Source organism: Triticum urartu, chromosome 7A, assembly GCF_056163025.1.
Source record: "Triticum urartu cultivar PI428250 chromosome 7A, HENAU_Tu73, whole genome shotgun sequence".
Lineage (NCBI taxonomy): Eukaryota > Viridiplantae > Streptophyta > Magnoliopsida > Poales > Poaceae > Triticum > Triticum urartu.
This window is the reverse complement of record NC_141879.1, coordinates 584,285,487-584,296,100: the sequence shown is the minus strand read 5'-3', so window position 1 is coordinate 584,296,100 and position 10,614 is coordinate 584,285,487. Positions and strand designations below refer to the sequence as shown.

The window sequence follows — 10,614 nt, the reverse complement described above, 5'->3', positions numbered from 1 at the left end:
CGACATGTATTTCAGTCGTGAGAATCAATCACAGTCAGCTAAGTCAGCAGATCTAAAAAGAAACTGGAGTCTGTATAAGCATGAACAAGGCAAGGTAAGATCTGTCAGAATATGGATATATTAAAGCAAACCACCCCAGGGCTAGTCAGATAAAAATTTAGTGGGAACAAAAATAAGAAAAAGGATACCCGAGTTGGAAACGGTTTCCTTAAGTCAGTATTTTCATACTTGTTCCCTGAGCAACCAAATCTCGAGGAAGAGATTTATTTAAGTGGGTAAGGTTTGTGACAGCCTGATTTTTGGCCCTTTCTTTTCCTTTTGTTTTTTTTGAGGTTTTTGCTTGAGTTTTCTTTTTCCGTGGCTTTGTGGTCTGGAAACTGAAGAAGATGCCCTCTTCTTTGCTTCCAGAGTGGCTTGTCATTCCCAAATCCTTCCCTAGACTCTGTCATTTTCATCCTATCCCAAATCCCAATATTCTTTTTATTGGGAATATTCCTTTTCTATTAAAGGAATAACTCAAATTTGCCCTAGGTTGTGAAGAAACCTATATTTCTATCACTCCTAAAATTCCCAAGTAATTCTCATAAATTGTTTTGGTCATATGTTCTCAAATATGGCAAAATATTTCATTTGCCATGTTCCTCATCATGCTCAAATAATTCATTTCCTATTCTGCCCTAAATGGCACATGGTGAAGCAAGTGCCATTTATCTTTTCCCAAAGGACCTCAAACTCCTTGGACACCTTTTCCTGTCCATATCATTGCCACATGCCAAAGTGCAACCTCATTTTCCTAGTAATTATTTAATTATGATTTTCCAAAGTTCCTGTCTGAGGGAACTGGTTGTGAAGGAAGTACAAACTAGGCATATCCAAATGAGTTGCCATTTTGCATGGCCCTTCTTATAACCAAATCATCACTCTGCACCAAAGTAGAGCTCATGTCATGCCTCCATGTGAGCTCACCATCAATTCTTTGATTCTGTCCAAAATTTCAGTTTGTGAAGCAAGTATATTTTATCTTGCTCCATTATGGCTGCCAATTTTTCTACCCCTACTTTTATCCATATAACTTACCTCCACCCATTTTGGGCATGTTTCATCAAGCCATTTGTCCTCTAGAATTTTTGCAAGTTTCTGGTCAGTGGAAATGTTTGTGAAGGAAGTACCATTTTGGTTTATCCGATTGGTATGAAACCTTTTGCAGAATCTTCATATGGCCAAATAAGCGTGCCTTGCCAAATTTCAGCTCAAGTAGCTCCTCCATTTGAGAGCATCATCATGATCTTCATTCTGGACCAGATTACTTAGTTCTAAAGCAACTATATTAATTAGTGGCCCAATTCTTCTCAAAGTTACTAGGATGTAAGTCCTTCTTACCCTCAATCTACCAGACAACTCCCTTGACCTCAACCAAGTCTTTGTGGATCAGCAGTGCTCGATCAAGTTTACTGCAGTAAACTTTAGAGGTGGTTTACCACTTAACCAGAGCACTTTTAACGAAACTCCCACCACGGTTGGAACCTCCCCAGGAAGGACTCCATCCCAGACATCGGTTGTCATTGCTTGTGGCACTGTGTGCACCAGTGCGCGCGGTGACCACCGCTTTGGCATGCAATGCGCGCGCTCTGCTGGCGTTGGCCCCGTCCAGGGCGTCTTCTTGCTCGGGCCCCTCCTCCTCTTGTCGCCTTCGCGCTCATGAACCTGTCCAACAGCTGGCCCGCATCGTCGTCGTCCTCCTGGAGCTATCTCCCCCTCCGTCAGCCCCTCTATCAGTGCTCGTCGCCGCACGCCCACGGGCGTACTGTGGCCGACTGAGCATTAACGGCGCCGTGGCCGTTTCCCCTCTTGTCCTCGATCTCCGCTCGTCTCCGTGACCTCTGTGGCTCGTCCGTTGCCTTCGTCGTCGCCTTCCCCGAGCTCATGCGCAAGCACACGCGTCCGCGGCACCGGCCACGTGTTTGCAGTGACGCCAGCGCGGCAAGCCCTCGCCCTGCCTATAAATAGGCCTTCCCCGAGCCGTTCGAGCACACCAGCGGCCTCCGCACACTCCTCTAGCCCTCCCCAGCCCCTCGCCCAAGCCTCTGGAGCTCTCCTACTCCACCATTGCTACCATGGCCGCCGCGGCCACTCTCCTCGATTTGCTCAAGCCCGAGCCCCTCTCCCACTTCCTCCTCCATTAAAGCTCCTACCAGCCCCTGGCGGAGCTCCCTCACCGTTCCCCTACTCTACCCGAGCCCCGTAGCACCTGGTTCACCGGCGCCCGAAGCAGTCGTCCGCCGCGGCTGGCTTCCCGCGCTCTTCCAAGCTCGTCGGTGGCCGTACCCCACCTGAAGGGGACCGCCTCATCCTGCTGATCATGCCAGTAGGTCAGGTGCCTCGAATGGTGGACCATGCCGCCGGCTATCGTCGTCGGGCCGGCCGGCCTCGCCCTCTGTCTCCTCCCCGTCGCGAGCTAGAAGGAGCCAGGAGGAGAGCGAGTGGATAAGGCGGGACCCGCCCGTCAGCCGCACGGCGCCCCGTTCCCCCCCACCTAGCTGGATAAGTGACGGGCCCCACAGCCCGTGGGACCCGCACGTCAGCGAAACAAGCCCCGGCCCCGCCCCTGCTGACTGGATTAAGTGGAGGCGTACTTAGTCGAGTACGTTTTCACCTCGGGAAAGAGTATTTTCCCTCTGCTTCAGCTCAGAGTACGTTTTCGTTATTCTGAAAGCGTATCCCTCTCTGTTTCAGCCCAAACTACGTTTCCTTTCTCAGAAAGCGTATTTCTCACTTTGCACTTCTGCCTTATCCACTCAGGGACTTGTTTGTGATGATATTTTTGCAGAAAAGTCCCTGAACTTCAACCCTTCGTATCTTTTTAACCACAACTCCAAATGAGGTGATTCCAAAGCCCACGTCTTTGTTTCGTCAAGCCTGTTCTGTTGGTTTTATTTTCACTATGGTTTGACATTGTGAAAATGACCTTTTTGCCCTTGCACGTAAACAGCCCCTCCGAGAGAGAACTGTTTTCGGCAAATCTTTTCGCGGCTTCACCACACTTTTTCCCGGTGCCTTCTTCACCCCCAGGCAAGCCACAATACCCACTTGCATGATAGTCATGCAGTAGCCATGGTTTTCAACTTGAATATTTATTAAATGATTGCTTGTTTAAAATATGGTTGTCGTTGTTTCGGAAATGCTTCTGGGATTGTGCGTACTTGTTTGTTATGTTGGTATGCACCTGGTTATCATGCCCTGCTAGTTGCTAGTATTACTTTCATATTGACATGCTTGATAGTAGTACATGTTGGGTTGGTCATGCTCTTTGGTGCATGACTAACGATGGTTACCGAGTACTGTTAATAGGCATTGTTCCGTTGCTGTTAGTTGGTTAAGTGTTACTCGGTGATGTTATTGATAAGTTCTTGCATGTCATTTATGGTTGATGCTAGTGGTCATGTTATGTTATACTATGAGTACTGTTGCACTTGTAATATTTATGCTCGTCATTATGCCATGTTCAGTTGGAGATTATTTCATAGTTGATATGATGGACAGTTATGTTGCATCCCGTGCTTATGTTAATATTATGCTCATGCATTATAATTGCATCATGTTATTTTATCATGGCTCAGCATTTTGCATTCAAGTTTAACCGGATTTAATTGAACATGAACAACTGTTGGCTGAGTCATGGTGCCGCCAGATCGTAATTGACCAGTGCAACCACGCTTACCTTATGGGTCAGGTCCTAACTGGGTCTATTGTCATGCATCTCGCCGGTGCCTCCCACGAGGGAAGGTTATGGGCGTGCTTACCCTGATCAGGTAGGCGGACATAACCTTGTGTGCCCGTTGTTTTTATTGTTATGGATCCAGTCCCCAAGTGGGAGTGTCCCCGAGTGAGAGTGTTTTGACCACGACGGTGGTCGGGGTGTCTTTGGTAGACACGGGGCCACCCAGGACTAGCCCAGTTGGGAGTGGGTCGGAGCGGCTGGGAGAGTGTCACGGCAATAGATCGGTTTTGTCGCAACGCCGTTGGTCCACCCGAATGGGAGTGCGAGGCCATGGGTTACGTGGTGTGGGTACAGTGTGCTACCTCTGCAGTGTGTATATTAAATCTATTGATAGCCGCGCCCGTGGATAAGGGCCCAGTTCGTGTCGGTCCCACCGTGAGTCAACAATATTAATAATTACTGGATTAATGACAACCCCAGTTCGGTGATGAAATAAGTTGGTGGTGATCGCCGTAAGGATCACGAGTTACTTTGGTGGTGATCGCCGTAAGGATCCCGATTCACTTTGGTGATGATCGCCGTAAGGATCATGAGTTACTTTGGTTGTCATTGCCGGAATGATCACCATGGTATCGAGGATACCGAGTTGTTGGATATTCGTGATGTTGTGCGAGAATCATGGGTAAAGATCAAGCTCCTTGTGGTCATTTAATGATTACTACGGTATTGTTTATACCAAGCTTGATTTGATCCTAAGATGATCGTGTGATGTCCGAGGATGGTAAGGTGATGCATGTGGTGGTTGCGAGATAACCCAAGCAGAACAATTGGTGCATGTAGTGTTATCATGTTGCATGTTAGTATCGATAGATTCATATGTTCATGCTATGCTCATGTTGTTTTACCCGTATCATGTTCATGTTGTCCATGCCATGCTCATATTGTTCTAGCTGTATCAGTCTCCTGTTGCCTTTGGATTCTTAGTGGCTATTATGATTATTTTCATGATGGTATCTGGTATTATTTTGGGAGTATTACTTTGGATGTCATGTTGCTCATGTCATGTTGTTATGAGGATCTCATGTTAATTCCTGTTTAACCTGTAATTGCCATGCTGTTGTTTGTCCTGAATGCTTCTGTTAATTGTGAGCTTGCAAGTACATTCAATGTTTTGACCTCGCGTGTCATGCCAGCTTGCAGGTCGTGCCTGGATTCCTTGCTTGTTTGGTGTTGTTCCTGTGTTCGCGAGCTAGGATAAGCGTTCCAGCCAGAGTCCTTGCGGAGTGGAGTTCACCACCATCGTCGTTGTTCCGCTGCCAATAGTTTTTCCGCTGTTAGAGTTATTCCGCTGCTTCGAGTTGTTCTACTGCTTGCATAGAGCAACTGAGGATGGCGTAGTGTCGCCATGCCGACGTTATTCATTGTAATATTGGAGACCTTTTAATCATATTCGTGTAATAATAGAAAGCTGGTTTGTTCTATGCTAAGCAGTGTCGTATTCCAGAAGACTTCTCCTCGATCTCTGAGCTGGAATACGGGGTGTTCCATTTTTTTCTGAGCTGGGGTGCCACACCTACTGAAATATCTTTGCAAATGGCTGATAAATCAATTGCTATACCTGGCGGTATTTGTGAGGATGTGCCTGTTGTGGTTGCAAACGTTACTATTTTAACGGACTTTCTTATTCTTGATATTCCCGAGGATGATAGTATGTCTATTATTCTTGGAAGACCCTTTTTGAATACTGCAGGGGCTGTTATTGATTGCAACAAAGGCAATGTCACTTTTCATGTTAATGGTAATGAGCACACGGTACACTTTCCGAGGGAACAACCTCAAGTCCATAGTATTAATTATATTGGAAAAATTCCATCAATTATTTTTGGAGATTTTGAATTTCCTCTTCCTACTGTCAAAAAGAAATATGATATTCTTATTGTTGGGGATGTGCATATCCCCATTGAGGTAACCTAGTGTTATTCGAAAATTCTCCGGTTCAATGTTACTCGGAATGAGTTTGTTAACAAGACTTGATCAACCTTGTTAGTGGATTCCTTTTGATGATCATGAGATGGATGGATTTAGAAAACACAACTCTCTGTACCCTCCTTTTACTTTCTTTTATTTATATTAAATAAAGTAAAAATAGTATTTTCTGTCTGTTATCTGAATTATCCGTGCAATATAAAAATACCCCGAATATAAAATTGTTGGGGAACGTTGCAGAAAACAAAAATTTTCCTACTCGTTTCACCAAGATCCATCTAGGAGTTCATCTAGCAACGAGTGATCGGATTGCATCTACATACCTTTGTAGATCACGCACGGAAGCGTTCAAAAGAACGGTGATGATGTAGTCGAACACGACGTGATCCAAATCACCGATGACCAAGCGCCGAACGGACGGCACCTCCGCGTTCAACACACGTACGGGACAGGAGACGTCTCCTCCTTCTTGATCCAGCAAGGGGGGAGGACAGGTTGATGAAGATCCAGCAGCACGACGACGTGGTGGTGGATGCAGGGCGTCACAGTAGCAGGGCTTCGCCTATACTACGAGGGAGACGTAACGGGGAGAGAGGGAGGCGCCAGGGGCTGGTGTATGAAGTCCCTCCTCTCCCCCACTATATATAGGAGGGCCAAGGGGGGGTGGTGCGCAGCCTAGGAGATCCAATCTCCTAGGTGCGGCTGCCAAGGGGAGGTTTCCCTCCCCCCCAAGGCACCTCGAGGTGCCTTCCACCACTTGGACTCTTCCTTTGTGGAAACCCTAGGCGCATGGGCCTATAGGGGCTGGTGCCCTTGGCCCATCTAGGCCAAGGCGCACCCCCTTACAGCCCATGTGGCCCCCCGGGACAGGTGGCCCCACCCGGTGGGCCCACGGGACCCCTCCGGTGGTCCCGGTACAATATCGATAACCCCGAAACTTGTCCCGATGGCCGAAACAGCACTTCCTATATATAATTCTTTACCTCCGGACCATTCCGGAACTCCTCGTGATGTCCTGGATCTCATCCGGGACTCCGAACAATATTCGGGTTACTGCATATACATATCTTCACAACCCTAGCGTCACCGAACCTTAAGTGTGTAGACCCTACGGGTTCGGGAGACAAGCAGACATGACCGAGACGACTCTCCGGTCAATAACCAACAGCGGGATCTGGATACCCATGTTGGCTCCCACATGCTCCACGATGATCTCATCGGATGAACCACGATGTCGAGGATTCAATCAACCCCGTATGCAATTCCCTTTATCAATCGATATGTTACTTGCCCGAGATTCGATCGTCGGTATCCCAATACCTCGTTCAATCTCGTTACCGGAAAGTCACTTTACTCGTACCGTAATGCATGATCCCGTGACCAGACACTTGGTCACTTTGAGCTCACTATGATGATGCATTACCGAGTGGGCCCAGTGATACCTCTCCGTCACACGAAGTGACAAATCCCAGTCTTGATCCATGTCAACCCAACAGACACTTTCGGAGATACCCGTAGTCTACCTTTATAGTCACCCAGTTACGTTGTGACGTTTGGTATACCCAAAGCACTCCTACGGTATCCGGGAGTTACACGATCTCATGGTCTAAGGAAAAGATACTTTGACATTGGAAAACTCTAGCAAACGAACTATACGATCTTGTGCTATGTTTAGAATTGGGTCTTGTCCATCACATCATTCTCCTAATGATGTGATCTCGTTATCAATGACATCCAATGTCCATAGTCAGGAAACCATGACTATCTGTTGATCAACGAGCTAGTCAACTAGAGGCTTACTAGGGACATGTTGGTGTCTGTTATTCACACATGTATTACGATTTCCGGATAACACAATTATAGCATGAATAAAGACAATTATCATGAACAAGGAAATATAATAATAATGCTTTTATTATTGCCTCTAGGGCATATTTCCAACAGTCTCCCACTTGCACTAGAGTCAATAATCTAGTTACATTGTGATGAATCGAACACCCATGGAATTCTGGTGTTGATCATGTTTTGCTCTAGGGAGAGGTTTAGTCAACGGATCCGCTACATTCAGGTCCGTATGTACTTTACAAATCTCTATGTCTCCATCTTGAACATTTTCACAAATGGAGTTGAAGCGACGCTTGATGTGCCTTGTCTTCTTGTGAAACCTGGGCTCCTTGGCAAGAGCAATAGCTCCAGTGTTGTCACAGAAGAGCTTGATCGGCTCCGACGCATTGGGTATGACTCCTAGGTCGGTGATGAACTCCTTCACCCATATTGCTTCATGTGCTGCCTCCGAGGCTGCCATGTACTCCGCTTCACATGTAGATCCCGCCACGACGCTCTGCTTGCAACTGCACCAGCTTACTGCCCCACCATTCAAAATATACACGTATCCGGTTTGTGACTTAGAGTCATCCAGATCTGTGTCGAAGCTAGCGTCGACGTAACCCTTTACGACGAGCTCTTCGTCACCTCCATAAACGAGAAACATTTCCTTAGTCCTTTTCAGGTACTTCAGGATATTCTTGACCGCTGTCCAGTGTTCCTTGCCGGGATTACTTTGGTACCTTCCTACCAAACTTACGGCAAGGTTTACATTAGGTCTGGTACACAGCATGGCATACATAATAGAACCTATGGCTGATGCATAGGGGATGACGCTCATCTCTTCTATATCTTCTGCCGTGGTCAGACAATGAGCTGAGCTCAATTTCATACCTTGTAACACAGGCAAGAACCCCTTCTTAGATTGATCCATATTGAACTTCTTCAATATCTTATCAAGGTATGTACTTTGTGAAAGACCTATGAGGCGTCTCGATCTATCTCTATAGATTTTGATGCCTAATATATAAGCAGCTTCTCCAAGGTCCTTCATTGAAAAACTCTTATTCAAGTAGGCCTTAATGCTGTCCAAGAGTTCTATATCATTTCCCATCAAAAGTATGTCATCTACATATAATATGAGAAATGCTACAGAGCTCCCACTCACTTTCTTGTAAACGCAGGCTTCTCCATAAGTCTGCGTAAACCCAAACGCTTTGATCATCTCATCAAAGCGAATGTTCCAACTCCGAGATGCTTGCACCAGCCCATAAATCGAGCGTTGGAGCTTGCACACCTTGTCAGCATTCTTAGGATCGACAAAACCTTCCGGCTGCATCATATACAATTCTTCCTTAAGGAAACCATTAAGGAATGCCGTTTTGACGTCCATTTGCCATATCTCATAATCGTAGAATGCGGCAATTGCTAACATGATTCGGACGGACTTTAGCTTCGCTACCGGTGAGAAAGTCTCATCGTAGTCAACCCCTTGAACTTGTCGATAACCCTTAGCGACAAGTCGAGCTTTATAGATGGTCACATTACCATCCGCGTCTGTCTTCTTCTTAAAGATCCATTTATTTTCTATGGCTCGCCGCTCAACGGGCAAGTCAGTCAAAGTCCATACTTCATTTTCATACATGGATCCTATCTCGGATTTCATGGCTTCTAGCTATTTGTCGGAATCCGGGCCCGCCATCGCTTCTTCATAGTTCGAAGGTTCACCGTTGTCTAACAGCATGATTTCCAAGACAGGGTTGCCGTACCACTCTGGTGCGGAACGCGTCCTTTTAGACCTTCGAATTTCAGTAGGGGCTTGATCAGAAGTATCTTGATCATTATCATTAACTTCCTCTCTAGTTGGTGCAAGCACCTCAGAAACATTTTCTTGAGTTGCGCCATTTTCCGGTTCAAGAGGTAATACTTCATCAAGCTCTACTTTCCTCCCACTTACTTCTTTCGAGAGAAACTCTTTCTCTAGAAAGGACCCATTCTTGGCAACAAAGATCTTGCCTTCGGATCTGAGGTAGAAGGTGTACCCAATAGTTTCTTTTGGGTATCCTATGAAGACGCATTTTTCCGACTTGGGTTCGAGCTTTTCAGGTTGAAGTTTCTTGACATAAGCATCGCATCCCCAAACTTTTAGAAACGACAGCTTAGGTTTCTTCCCAAACCATAATTCATACGGTGTCGTCTCAACGGATTTCGACGGAGCCCTATTTAAAGTGAATGTGGCAGTCTCTAAAGCATAGCCCCAAAAAGATAGCGGTAAATTGGTAAGAGACATCATAGATCGCACCATATCTAATAGAGTGCGATTACGACGTTCGGACACACCGTTACGCTGAGGTGTTCCAGGCGGCGTGAGTTGTGAAACTATTCCACATTTTCTTAAGTGTGTGCCAAATTCGTGACTCAAGTATTCTCCTCCACGATCTGATCGTAGAAACTTGATTTTCCTGTCACGTTGATTTTCAACCTCACTCTAAAATTCCTTGAACTTTTCAAAGGTTTCAGACTTGTGTTTCATTAAGTAGATATACCCATATCTACTCAAGTCATCAGTGAGGGTGAGAACATAACGATAGCCACCGCGAGCCTCAACACTCATTGGACCGCACACATCAGTATGTATGATTTCCAATAAGTTGGTTGCTCACTCCATTGTTCCTGAGAACGGAGTCTTGGTCATTTTACCCATAAGGCATGGTTCGCACGTGTCAAATGATTCATAATCAAGAGACTCTAAAAGTCCATCTGCATGGAGCTTCTTCATGCGTTTGACACCTATGTGACCAAGGCGGCAGTGCCACAAGTATGTGGGACTATCATTATCAACCTTACTTCTTTTGGTACTCACATTATGAACATGTGTAGCATCACGTTCGAGATTCATAAAGAATAAACCATTCACCATAGGAGCATGACCATAAAACATATCTCTCATATAAATAGAACAATCATTATTCTCGGATTTAAATGAGTAGCCATCTCGAATTAAACGAGATCCCGATACAATGTTCATGCTCAAAGCTGGCACTAAATAACAATTATTAAGGTTTAAAACTAATCCCGAAGGTAGA

At 45.9% G+C, this 10,614-nt stretch overlaps 1 long non-coding RNA gene across 2 annotated transcripts; it reads left to right on the top strand.

Annotated features, from left to right (window-relative positions):
• Window positions 1–1,724: 1,724 nt before the first annotated feature.
• LOC125524748 (uncharacterized) lies at window positions 1,725–5,205 on the top strand. 2 transcript variants are annotated; one of them, XR_015611897.1, is made up of 4 exons: window positions 1,725–2,690; window positions 2,800–2,881; window positions 2,990–3,069; window positions 4,912–5,205. It is a non-coding gene; the product is annotated as an uncharacterized LOC125524748 (long non-coding RNA). The 2 variants fall into 2 exon arrangements; XR_015611898.1 differs by having other exon boundaries at window positions 1,728–2,690; window positions 2,828–2,881.
• Window positions 5,206–10,614: the final 5,409 nt, after the last annotated feature.